The 12,851-nt window shown below is 60.5% G+C and overlaps 1 protein-coding gene across 14 annotated transcripts in view; it reads left to right on the top strand.

The window, feature by feature from the left end:
• Window positions 1-12,851, top strand: part of EPB41L1 (erythrocyte membrane protein band 4.1 like 1) — a 62,468-nt gene that overhangs the window by 19,446 nt on the left and 30,171 nt on the right. Inside the window, exon 1 of one of the 14 annotated variants that reach the window (XM_038158925.1) lies at window positions 9,963-10,225. The exons of the other annotated variants lie outside the window; for them this stretch is intronic. The gene's annotated coding sequence lies outside the window, so the exon portion shown is untranslated. Of the gene's footprint in view, window positions 1-9,962; window positions 10,226-12,851 lie in introns of those variants that run through there. 14 annotated transcript variants of the gene reach the window in all.

Here is a 12,851-nt window from a genome sequence, read left to right as displayed (position 1 = left end):
TGGCTCAGCATCCCTGGGCAACTGCAGGTCAGGTCAGTGAGCTGAGCACACCAGCTCGACAGCCCCAGCCTGCCTCAGGGCAGGACAGCACCCACCTGTCTGGGCAAGGGTGTCTGAAGTCGCCAGCAAAGCCCTACAGGGCCTGTCCCCAGAAAGGGACCGGTCCAGCCAGCCTGGAGGAGCCCTTCCTGCCCTCCCTGCTCAGGCAGGCTCTGGCCTGGACCCGTCACTGGTGCCAGAGGGACAGGAGTGGACGTGTCTCAGTGGTTTCCCTGGGAGCAGCCTCCCATGGTGATTTCCTCCCCCAGCAGGTTCAGACCTCCTAGCTCTTCCCTTCTTGAGCTGCAGAACCATTCAGGCTGGAAAAGACCTCCAAGGTCATCGACTCCATCCTGTGACTGATCACCTCCTTGTCAACTAAACTGTAGCACTGAGTGCCACATCTAGTCATTTTCTGACCACCTTTAGGGATGGGGACTCCACCACCTGCCTGGGCAGCCCTTCCAATGCCTGGCAACCATTTCAGTGAAGAAATTTTCCCAAATATCCAATCTAAAACTCTGCTGGTGCAACTTGAGGCCATTCCCTCTCCTTCTGTCCCTGTTTCCTGGGAGCAGAGCCCAACCCCCCGCAGCTGTCCCCTCCTGTCAGGGAGTTGTGCAGAACCAGAAGGTGCCCTCTGAGCCTCTTTTTCTCCAGCCTGAGAACCCCCAGCTCCCTCAGCTGCTCCAGCCCCTTCCCCAGCTCGGTGCCCTTCTCTGGACATGCTCCAGCCCCTCAAGTTCTCTCTTGTGAGAGGCCCAGAACTGGACACAGCACTCAAGATGAGGAGCTGGTGCTTCCTGGTGCAGTGCTGCCGTGGGGTGGGACAGCTGAAGTCAGGCTGGCAGGACAAGGTGACAGAGCTCACCTGGGCTGATGTCAAACCTGCTCACAGGCTGAGGTGAAGAGGGAATGCTTACTTCCTGCCTTTCATGCTGCCCTTCATGTTCCCAGTGCCACGTTTTTGAGCTCAGTCCCACCCTGCTGGGCAGGAGAACAACGAGATCTGCTCTGACCTCCTTCCAAATGCTCCTGGCCAAGAACGAGGGGGGAGCAGGCTCGGAGGGGGCTGGGGCAGCGGGGCCCTGCCCCTGCACATGCTGTGGGGACAGGGATGGGGCTGTGGGGTGAGGCTCGGGGGGAGAAGAGGGACGATGCCTGCAGGCACCTGGTGGCTGCAGGGAGGGTGGGGTGAGGTGGGTGGTGCTGGCAGGGGAGGAGCACAGGTGTGAATGGAGAATACAGGAGAGATTGTGGTTGTCTGAGAAAAGACTAAAATGGGCTAAAAAACCCATCTGTGTGACTGCCCTGAGGAACGCTGAGGAAACAGCTGGACCTGAGGAGGGAACATGGGAGAGGAGGCTTGAGAAAAGTGCGCAGGGATTAGGGGTCAGAGGAAGCTTGCACCAGAGGCAGATTCTGGTGCTGTGATCACAAAGCTGTGCTGTCTCACTAAAGGGGACCTGCAGGAGCCAGGCAGAGAGGAGGAGTGAGCCCCAAGGTCCATGCAGCTGCAGGCAGCGGGGTCTGCTCCCTTTGGGAGCTGCCGAGCCCTGCAGGCAGGAGGAGGAACCGGGTGGGTGGGGTTGGACCCCAGCAGGTGCCCAGCTGCCTCTGCCTGGGTGGGCAGAGAGGAGCTGGTGGGGCAGCAGGGAGCTCCCTGGGCAGCTCCACAGGGCTCTGGAGACCTGCTGCTCTCCAAGAGCCTCCGGATCAGCCCTGGCAAGGACCAAGGCTGGAGCCTGATGGACCTGAGCAGGCACTTCCCACTAGGGCTGGAGTCAGGTCCTGCTGGTTGGATGTTGAGGGCTTCTGTGACCGCCCCCCCCAGGGCTGTTGGCTTCTCCAGGACTGAGCTGTCACTGCCACTGGGTCTCTGCAGGGCTGGGCCATGGCGGGCACAGAGGCCTGGGGCCAGTGGGGAGCTACAGAGCTTCCAAGAGTGGAAAGACAGAAGGGGCTTTGCTCTGGCTGCTTGAGACAGGGACAACAGCCCAGACCTGGAGGAGGAGGGGGAGGGAGGGAGATTTGCTGAGATGGAGAACTCTCTAAGCTGAGGAGGATAAAGCCCTGGTCCAGGTGGTGGTGGAGGAAAGGAGTTATGGAATCCCAGAGTGGTTTGGGATGGAAGGGACCCTAAAGCTCATCTAGTCCCACCCCCTGCCATGGCAGGGACACCTTCCACTACCCAGGGTGCTCCAAGCCCTGTCCAGCCTGGCCTTGGACACTGCCAGGGATCCAGGGACAGCCACAGCTGCTCTGGGCACCCTGTGCCAGGGCCTCACCACCCTCACAAGGAAGAAATTCTTCCCAACATCTGATCTAAATCTCTCTTGGTTTAGTTTGGAATGGTTCCCTCTTGTCCTATCATTCCCTCTCCATGTAAAATGTCTCTCTCTCTCTCTCTATTTCCAGTGTCCTTAGGCCCTGGAAGGGGCTCTGAGCTCTCCCTGCAGCCTCCTCCTCTCCAGGTGAGCACCCCCAGCTCTCCCAGCCTGGCTGCAGAGCAGAGGGGCTCCAGCCCTGTGGCCCTGGGTGAGGAGCCTTGTCCCACTCCTGTGGGGACAAGGAGACCACGGACTGCTCAGAGCTTGCTGGGATGGATGGATGGATGGATGGATGGATGGATGGATGGATGGATGGATGGATGGATGGATGGATGGGTTAAAGCAGCTCTTGGGGCACTGTGTGCCTCTGCAGTGGGGCTGCAGGGCCCAGGGGAGGCTGCAGAGCTGGAGCCCCACTGGCTGCCCTGGGTGAGTCAGCTTGATGATTCAGTGGGACAGCCCCGGCTGCTGCAGCGGGAGGAGCCACGGGAGATGTTTTCCCTCATCTTATCAGCAGTTCCTGAGCCTGGCTGCCAGGTACAGCAGCTCTGAGCTGGGGAGAGGTGCTCTACCTGCCAAGGGAGCTCCAGCACATCTGGCACAGCTGTAAATCCCAAGATAGTTTGGGTTAGAGGGACCTTGAAGTCCTCCACACTCCATCCTGTTCCACACCCTTGCCACAGGCAGGGACACCTTCCACTAGCCCAGGGCGCTCCAAGCCCCATCCAGCCTGGCCTTGGGCACTTCCAGGGATCCAGGTGCAGCCACAGCTTCTCTGGGCAGCCTGTGCCAAGGTCTGCCCACCCTCACAGGGAGGAATTTCTTCCCAGTATCCTATCTAACCCTGCCCTCTGGCAATGGGAAACCATTCTCTCTTGTCCTCTCACTCCAGACCATTGTCCCCATCCCTCTCCAGCTCTCCTGGAGCCCCTTCAGGCACGGGAAAGTGCTCCACGCTCTGCCCAGAACCTTCTTTTTTCCAGGCTGAAATCCATTCAGCTATTTTGAACCAACCCAAGCATGTGCTTCAAAAATCTTACTTTTGCATCTTTCCATGTCCTTTCTGGGCTCAGATGCCCTCACCTGGAGCCATAAGAACTGCCCTCAGGTACAATCCTCTCAGGGCCTTGGCCCAAGCTTGGTGCTGCAGCTTAGAGTGGGGTCAGAGGCTGTTCTGCATCCCCAGTGCATGGCCGGGCTGGTGCTTCCAGCCTCTGCTTTCCTTCTGAAGGACTTCTGCAGAGCAGGTGCCCTGTGCCAAGCTGAATTCTGGTGGGGGGGGGTTTGGTTGCATTTTGCAAGTCATTGAGGGGTTCTCAGTCTGGCTGTTTGTGGTGTCTGAGCACTCAGATGCCAAAGGATTCTCCTCAGCTTTGTGGGGACACAAATGCTGTTGCTGTACCTTTGTACAGAAGCGAGACCAGGGAAATGTTTTCTTAGCAGAATAGAGCCAAAGCCAGGTAAGAAAGGTTGTTCCAGGCTGGACCTCTTGCCATCCATCTCTGCCAAGGCTGCTGGGAGCCAGCTTGAGGGGATGTCTGGACATGGTCCTTCCCTGGATGCTATTTCTGGCTCTTGTTCAATCTCCTTTGACACCCTTTTAGTCCTTTTGTGTATCTGTGAGATGCTTCAGAGGATGGAAATTTCCAAGTTCCAGTTTCCCTGCAGCAGCTGGAAGCCAGCTAAGCCACACGTGTGCTGCAGGACTCGGACAGAGTTTCAAACACTCAGGTTTGGGGGGTTGCTGTGGGCAAGTCTGGGCACTTTGGTGCTTTGGAGTTTGTGCAGGACGGGTCACGGTGTGGTGTCTGTGTGGTAGTGACACTGCATTAATGTGGATAAACCACCCTTTATAAATACAGCCTGACCTGCAAACAGACAGGGAAAGCAGCCTGGGCAGGGCTGATCACTGCTCATAGAGATCCAGGAACGTCTGAAGGGTGCTAAAGGGTGTCAAGGAGGAGGGAATGGGAGTAAAGCCATGGGGTGTGGGCATTTCTCACCTGCAGCAGCACTGGGGCTGAGGGGTCCCAGCTCCTGGGGGATGGGGGAAGATAGTGGAGGGCTGGGAGCATGTGGGGCTCATGGAGGTGGGCATGGGGCAGCTCCACTCCTGCTCCTCCAGGCTTGGTGGCATGGCCTGTCCCCTCCCTCTCTCCTCCATGGAGGCTGGGGAGGGCTGGGCACCTCTCCTCTGTGCCCTCGAGGTTTACCCTACACAAGGAGCTGCTCGGGGGAAGGAGGTTCTCCCCCAAACAGGGACCTGCCAGGGTCCTGGATCCAGCACAGCTGCTGGGGAGCTTTGCTTTTTTGGTTGCATTTTGCAAGTCATTGAGGGGTTCTCAGTCTGGCTGTTTGTGGTGTCTGAGCACTCAGATGCCAAAGGATTCTCCTCAGCTTTGTGGGGACACAAATGCTGTTGCTGTACCTTTGTACAGAAGCGAGACCGGGGAAATGTTTTCTTAGCAGAATAGAGCCAAAGCCAGGTAAGAAAGGTTGTTCCAGGCTGGACCTCTTGTCATCCATCTCTGCCAAGGCTGCTGGGAGCCAGCTTGAGGGGATGTCTGGACATGGTCCTTCCCTGGATGCTGGTCCTGTTTCACCTCCTGGGGAGCTTTGCTTCAGTGAGAGCCCAGGGGGTTATGGGGACCCCAGGCACTGGAGCACTGTCCATGATAAACTGGGAAACACAAGGATGGATATCAGCATATCAGCAAGCCTGGCTGTGTGGGAGGCCCTGGAGGCTCCCTGGAGCAGTGGGGACACCCCTGTCCCATGGGGCCTGGGGCATGGCACTGCATGTCCTGCCTCTGGGGCGGGGGAAGGTGACAGGAGCCTGGTGTCGGCAGCACTGGGGGGGCTGGGTTGGGCTGGGGGGTTCCCTGCAGTGCAGTTCCAGTCCTAGGGCAGGACTGAGGTACCTTTTCCTCTGCACCTGGGTCCCCTCTGTGTCCCACTGTCCCAGGGTGTCCTCTGCAAGGAAGGTCAGAGCTGCTGAAGGAGCCCATGGGCTGCTTCCCATCCTGCTGCTACTCTGAGCTCACTCGCTCTCTCTTCTCCCCACTCTCATCCCTCTTGCATCCCTTCCCTTAAAAACATTTCTCTCTTATCTTTGATAATTGCATGTGAGGCCTGAGCACCCCCGAGGCCTCTGAGCTGCCCTTGCCTTGGCAAAAGCTGAAAATCCTCTTTCTTCCCACGCCTGGGTTCCCACAGAGGGGCCGTGTCCTTCCCTGCAGCGTCCTGGGCTCCCTGTGCTGTGGCACCAGGGGATGGTTCCATGCACAGCAGACATTCCTCATCTGCCCTGTGGATTCTCCTTGGAGCTGTGGGTGCTGCCCAAGGACAGGCTGCTCCCTGGTGTTCCTGTCCTGCTGGATCCCGTGAGTCAGTGGCCCTGCCCCTGTTCCTTAGTATGGTGTGGAATCCCGCCATGGACAGGGGGCCTGTATTGCACATGCTTGTGTTATTTAGTCTCATTTGGGGACACTCTGGGGTTTTTCAGGGTCCTGGTCCTGTTCCAGTCTGTCAGTGGTGGCAGTGGGACTCGTGGCTGAGCAGCCACAGGGTCCCCTCTCTGTGGCAAACCTGGGGCTACGCGCCCCGGTCAGATGGGGAGGAACCAGAAGGAGTCCTGCCCTGGTGTCTGTAGACGTTCAGAAAGTGTGAGTCAGGCATCCCAAAAATGGGGAACTGGGCTAAACCCCACAAATTTTCAAAGAGCAGCCTCTCCAGTGAGTGCTCCGAGGTAGGTGCTGAGGACAGAGCTGAGCAGGCATCAACAAGGACAAGTGGTCCAAGTGGAGTGTTTTGGGAAAAGACTGGTGTGGGCGTGGGTCAGCCGTGCCATGCCAGAGCTCCTGGCCTTCTTCTGCTCACCCTGGGAGGGCAGCAGGACACGTGTGGGGCCAGTGTCTGCCTGTGGCTGGGTGTGACTGGGGGGCCTGAGGGTGCCTCTGGTGGCTGGAGGTTACAGGGAATGAGGAGCCCTCACCTGGATTTAAGCCCTCAAGGACTGATGGGGCGTTTCCCTGCCGGGGCCTGAGATGGCAGCTGGGTATAGGATGAGGCTGGTCCCAAATGCCCATCCCCACCTGGGTGAGGGGCAGGAGGGTGCCTTGCTGTGACTGAGCTCCACGTGCCTCAGTTTCCTGTCTGGACTGGGTGAGCTCAGGGAGGGAACACAGGGAGGACAGTCCTTTCCCCCAGCACGAGGCCACTGCAGCAGCTCTTGGCCAGTCTGGTCCCCACAGGGAGAGCCATCGTGCCCCTGGGCCCAAGGGCCAGCCCCAAGCAGGGCTGGTGCAGCCCAGAGCCCAGCCCGTGTCCCCCCTGCTCCAGGCCCCCCTTCCCTGGCCCTCAGCTGTGCCAGCCCTTCTCTGCTGGGGGTGCAGGGCAGTGGGGCAGCCCCTTTCAGCAGTGCCCCCAACACTTCCCTCCTTCCCTGTGGGCATGCCAGAGTGTCCAGGGAGGGATGTGCTAGTTCAGGTGAGGTTTTTCAATTGATTTTTCAGCCTTTCCAGCACAGCTTGGCCATCCCTCCCCTTCCTCCACCCCAGCTTTATTGCTTCCAAATTAATGAGGAACATGTTGATGCTTGAAGTCAGAGGCTCTATCAGCAGCTCTCTGCCTTCCCCCAAGTTCCCAATGCCTCCAAAAGGATGGCTGGCAGCTCTGCCAGGGTGAGGGTGCAGGAATGGCACCGGTGCCTCTCCACCCCCACAGCATCCTCTGCTGGGATCTAAGGGCTTCCTGGGCCTCTGAACTGAAACCAAAGCCCAGCTCAGCCTTGACCTCTTCCAGGACTTGAGCTGTGTCCCACTGTGGTCCGAGATAGCTGGCTCTGCTTCTGCCTGAGTCACCAAATCGTGCTCCAGGTGGCAGTGGGGGATGCAGGCAATGCCCTCCTGTGCCATGTGGGATCGCAGGGATGTGAGGAAATGCCATGGGGTAAGAGGAGCAAGGGAGGACCCTCCAGCACCACTGCCTGTGCAGGAGCTTGGCTCAGTGCTTGCTTGGGGGGCACTTCTGGGGCAGGGGGAGCACCTTTGGCGCCCCCAAACTGCTCCTTCCCCCTAGAGGCATCTTGGTGTAGTTTCTTAGTGGGTGAGGAGGTGCAGGATCAGGCCCAGGCCCATCTCCATGGGATGACTCAGGAATTAGTTGGGTCCTTGCTGAGCCTGTTGTCACCATGGCAGTTTGGGGGGCTCTTCTGGGGGTGGCACCGTGGCTGATGTCCTTCTGCTGGCCTCATCCCTGCACTGAAACACAGATGAAGGTCTCTGGGCTCTTCCTCCCCCTCCAGAGTGCTGCCTAAGTTGGCCTGTGCCAGCCCAAGGGGTTCACTTGCCTCTTCTCAGAGTGGAAATGTGAGAGCTTGTCCATGGAGTGCCAAGAAGACAAGGCCAGGCTCTGCTCAGTGGTGCCCAGGGACAGCCCCAGGGGCCTCGGGCACAAAGTGACACACAGGAGGGGCCCTCCGAGCTCAGGAGACACTTCTGCACTGGCAGGGTGGCTGAGCACTGGTGCAGGTGCCCGGGGAGGTGGGCGAGTCTCCATCCCTGGAGAGACTCAAAAGGCACCTGGACACATGCTGGGCAGCCGGCTCTGGGTGGCCCTGATGGAGCAGGGGCTGGGCAAGGTGACCTCCAGAGGTGCCTCCAGCCTCCCCAGCCTGAGATCCACTTCTCGAGCACCATGCAGGGGCCTCTGGCCTGGGCTGGATGCAGGGGTTCAGCAGGGAACAGTGGCACAGTGGTTCCTCCCTGGGCATGGTGAAAGTGCTGATGCCACAAGGCCCAAGGGCCTTGAAGGACCCCCTTTGGAACTTGTAGGTGTTCAGGTCTCCCCAGTCCTTGTGCACCCTGGGGGTCTCACCAGTCATGAAACCACTGAGGCTGGAGAGGAATTCTGTGCGTTAAGTCCAACCCTTACTCCTGCACTGTCAAGGCCACCACTCACACATGTCCCCAAATCTGAATGTCCTTTAAATTCCCCCAGGGATGGTGACTCCACCACTGCCCTGGGAAGCCTGTGCCAGTGCCAGACCACCCTTTCCAAGACCTTTGGAGCCCAGAGGAGTTTCCACAGGCCCCTCTGCAGTTAGTGGGTAGTGGATGCAGTGGGTCTCTTCCAGCCTGGCCAGAGCCTGAGCCCCTTTCTCTGGGTCCATCATTGCTTCCTGCCAGGGATGGAGGGAAGGTCCTTCCTGTCCCTGTTTTCCCCAGGCTACCTGATGGAGCCGCCAGGGACTCTGTTCAGTTGTGGGTGACACCAGCCCTGACCAGTGCTGAGCAGCCAAGAACTGGTAGCCCCAAGCCCCAGTGGCTGCACCCTCCTGGAGAGTTGGGAAGGGCTGAGATTCAGGGCTGGCAGTGCCATGGGGGATGCTGAGGCTGCCTAGGCACAGTGGGTGCTCCCATGGGGGCTGCAGGGTGTGGGGGAGCTGCAGGCCCCACTGGCCCATGGCCTGCCTGAATTGTGGGGATTGCACTGCTGAGGTTTTGGATTAGAGAGCAGACCAGGCAAGGATTTTGGAGGAGTATGAGTTTGCTGGGAACTGTGGGATTCCTGGTTCTCCCTGGCTGCAGGCTTCTGTGTTTCAGAATGGGACCCCTGGGCTTTCCCAGTTCAGTGGCTCAGGAGTCCCTGTGAAGGTGCCCAGCCTCAGCGAGGGCTCGGAGGGAGGGCTGTGGGGGCTGGGACCCCTTCCCTGCCCATCTGGTTCCTCCAGGACTGATGTTCTTGACTGGGGGAACAGTCCATGAGCATCCCAACCCATGGGTATCACCTGGGGAACTGATAGTGGTGAGCAGCTGGGCAGTCTGGGTTTCTCCTTCTGCATCCAGCATGGTCACCCACACAGTGAGTGCTTCTACCCCGACAGCCAGAGCCTGACAGGGTCTCCCAGCAAGTCCCCAGACTTGTGCTTTGTCCCCTTGTGTTCCTGATTGCTCGGCATGCCCAGGACTCCCATCAGCGTGTGCCGGAACTGGCAGGTCCTGCCTGGGCACCGCTGCTCCCACCAGGCTGCCCACACCTGGTGAGGAGACCCCAGCCCCTGCCTGTCCCCCGGGACCTCGCCCGTGTCCCTGCCTGTGCTCTGGGTGTCCCCGCTGCTAGCAGGAGCCGTTCCTTTGCCCGGCGGGGTCAGTGCTGGGCTGCAGGAACCCCCTGTTGCGTTGTGGGGTGCAAGCACCCTGCAGAGTGTCCCTCCCGTGTTTGCTCTGTGGGGCTGTCCCTGCCAGGAGATGGGCAGGGGACGCGTGCCCTGGGGACAGGGATGTCACGCTCGGCACTTCACCCTGGGCAGGGCCGGTGAAAGCGCCTTTGTGCAGCCGCCGCTGCTGGGACAGCTCGGCCCAGCCCGGGTCTGGATGGCAGGGCAGTGTTTGCTGCCTCGGGACCCATGGTAGGGCTGGGGAGGGCAGGACGGTGCCCGGTTACCTTGGCATAGAGATGAGCAGCCGAGCTCTTCTTCCCTGCCGGGCGTGAGCAGGGAAGGATCCCGGCGGCAGTGCCCGGCCCGGGATGACTCAGGTGTTTGCGGGGACGGGGGCGATGGGGCTGCCACCGGCATCCCGGGGGACACGCCCAGCACGCCCGGGGGGGCAGCCGGCGCTGGGCCGGGAAGGCAGCCCCGCTCCCAGCTCCCATCCCATCCCATGCCGGCTGCGGCAGCAGCGCACATCCATCCATCCATCCATCCATCCATCCGTCACCGCGCGGGGCGTGGGAAGAGGCGGCTCTGCAGAAGGCGCTGCCTCGGACGTAGCGCCAGCCCGGCGGGATGAGCCGTGCCGGGCTGAGCCGAGCCAGGATGAGCCGCGCCGGAGCCATGGGCAGCTGGCACCCAGGTAGGGCCCCCCAGGGGCACTGCGCGATGCTCGGCCCCGCTGCTGCTGCCCTGGGTTTAGCCAGCAGCGGGTGCCTGGGGAGGGCTGGGGAGGATGCGGCTCCTGGAGCCCGGGGGTGATGAGCGCGCTTGGACTTGATCTTAGAGGTCTTTCCCAAACTTGACGGTTCTAGGATTCTATGACGGGGCACTTTTACAGCTCAGGACACTGCAGAGCTCTGCCCCTGCCAGTCCCCCGTGAGGAGATCAGGGCTCAGTCTCCAGGAGCAGGGGATCTCCTGTGTTTCTGATCCCCCCCCTTCTCCATAAACAGCTCGTAATCCTGTGGCCCTGCTGCAGAGCAGCACAGGAGAACTCTCAGGCTGCACTGCGGAGTTGTTTGGGGATTTGAGTGTCCCGTGCCAGGGGGCTGAGGTCCCAAGGGTGGCACTAGGGCCTGGGGGTGGCACTGAGGCTCAGGGTGCTGTGTGCTGTCGGGGCTTTGAGGCTGCTTTCCTTGATTGCTGTTTCTGTGGAGGATTCCCAGGAGTCCCCGCTGGGCTCCCCTCAGGTTTGCAGGATGGCTGCAAGGCACTGCCTGTGCCCCTGTCCCCTGCCAGCTCAGCCCTGCCCAGTCAGGGTGCTGGGTGCCAAAGCCCCGGTGAGCATCTCCGTTCTGCCTGGGGGCTGGCAGGTGCCTGGCCCCCTGCCCTGTGCCATGCAGCCACTGCCACCCTCGCAGGGTGCCCCCCATGTCCGTGTGTCTCTGTGGCAGCATCTGTCCCTAGTGTGACCCCACAATGTGATGGGGGCTTTGCTGCCACCAGCAGCCCCACTTGGCAGGGGTGGGGGGAGGAGGTCACTGGCTTGTCACCCACCCCTGTGCTCCCCACCTGAGCTGGAGCCCTGTTTGGGCACTCAGCAGGGGGCTGCTGCCTGCCTGGGACCGAGGTGCTCCAGAGGTGAAGCCTCGTGGATGGGCAGAGCCTCCGCAGGGAGCGAGGGGTGTAAGGGGGAGCCCAGGAGAAAAGGGGGATGTTTAGCCTTGGAGAGCAGCCCGGCAGCTGGGAGTGACTGGGCAGGGAGGGGGGAGCAGGCTGCAGGGAGGGGAAGGGAAGGCTCTGCGAGAGGAGCGCTGCAGCGGCTGCAGCTGGGATATGCTGGGAAAGTGCTGGGGCAAAGCAGCTGGGAAATCCACACTCCAGCTTGAAGGGGAAGGAGGAGGAAAACACCAAGGGGAGGAGGAGGAGCAGGCAGGGAGATGATGGGAGGAGATTTCAGGCATGACAAGCAGGTCTGCGTCTGATCCGGCTGAGGCTTCCTTTGCAGTCACCATTCCCACGTACCCGTTCTGGTAGCCTGGAGCTCCATCCGGCTCCAGCCCTCTCCCCTGAGGAGAGCATCCCCCAGCCCTGGGCTCCAGCTGCAGCAGCATCAAGCAAGGCCTTGATGGAAACTGGGCTTGTGCTGAAAACTCACCCTGGCTGAAAACTAGGCATGGGGCACCAGGGCCTGCGGGTGCCAGGACAGCCCTTTGGCCACTGCCTGCACAGGGCAGGCTCCGGGAGTTTGTGCCCACTGCCTCCAACAGCCTCAACAAGGGATTTGCTCCAGTGGGACCAGCATGAGCAGGGCTGGGTGCTGGGAGGGCTGATGCCCAGAGGGGTGGGGTCCTGCTCCTGCTGTAGGACGTATTTAGAAAGAAATAACTTTAGAACTCCATCAAGTTCACTGCAATTGTGTAAACCTCTTTTACAGGTTTGTGACAGCAGGTATTTCAGTGGAATTGTCTCTTTGGCAGCACTCTGGGACCTGTGTCCTTTCTGAACCCATGGCCTCCATTCTGAGGTCTCTGCTGGGACAGCAGGAGCTGAGTTTGCACAGGAGGGTGCTGTGGGATGGACAGGGCTCCATGGCTGCTGCTCCCTGTCAGTGCTGTGCTGCCCCCTCCCATCAGGGACACCTCTTGCCCATGGCACAGAGCTGCTCCCAGGGCAACATCTCCTTCTGCAGCTCTTGAGGGCCATGGGGACGCCATGGGATAAAAGAGGGACGGGGGGCTGGGACAGGTTTCACCGTGAGTGTGCTCAGGTCCCTGCAGAGCCTGCAGATGCCATGCTGAGCACCCCCAGCCAGGCACAACGGGTGCTGGTGCTCATGTGGGCCTTGGTGTCCTTTTCCCACAGCCCCTGGTGCAGGTGAGTGCAGGTGACCAGGCTGCCACGGAGGGTGGCAGCGTTCCACAGATGGTGCCACTGTCCCTAGGGCCTTGGTGCCACCAGGCTGGGACTGACCCTGGGCTGCAGCAGCACTGGGGTGAATGGCAGTGCTGGAAGAGCTCTGGCCTTCCCACTCAGCCCCAGGGTGGGCCAGGAATGGCTCCTGAATGCGGCCCTTGTGGCTGTGCCCGGGAGCGTGGCAGTGCCAGCGTGGTCCCTCCATCAGGGCTGTGCAGCTGCAGGGCTCAGCTGCAGCAGGGCTGTGCCTGCAGCCACTGCCCCTGCCAGCCCTGGCTCCCTCCAACAGCTCCTGGCCCCCAGCAATGACCCTGTGTAGGGACTAGAGCCTCCCCAGCACAGCTGTAAGGCCAGAGACTGAGGGATTCCCTGCCCTGGGAGCAGGGAGATGGTCCTTGGGGATTTGCCAGG

The sequence above is a fragment of the Motacilla alba genome, chromosome 20, assembly GCF_015832195.1.
Source record: "Motacilla alba alba isolate MOTALB_02 chromosome 20, Motacilla_alba_V1.0_pri, whole genome shotgun sequence".
Lineage (NCBI taxonomy): Eukaryota > Metazoa > Chordata > Aves > Passeriformes > Motacillidae > Motacilla > Motacilla alba.
The sequence above is the reverse complement of the archived record's forward strand: the minus strand, read 5'-3'. Positions and strand labels throughout refer to the sequence as shown.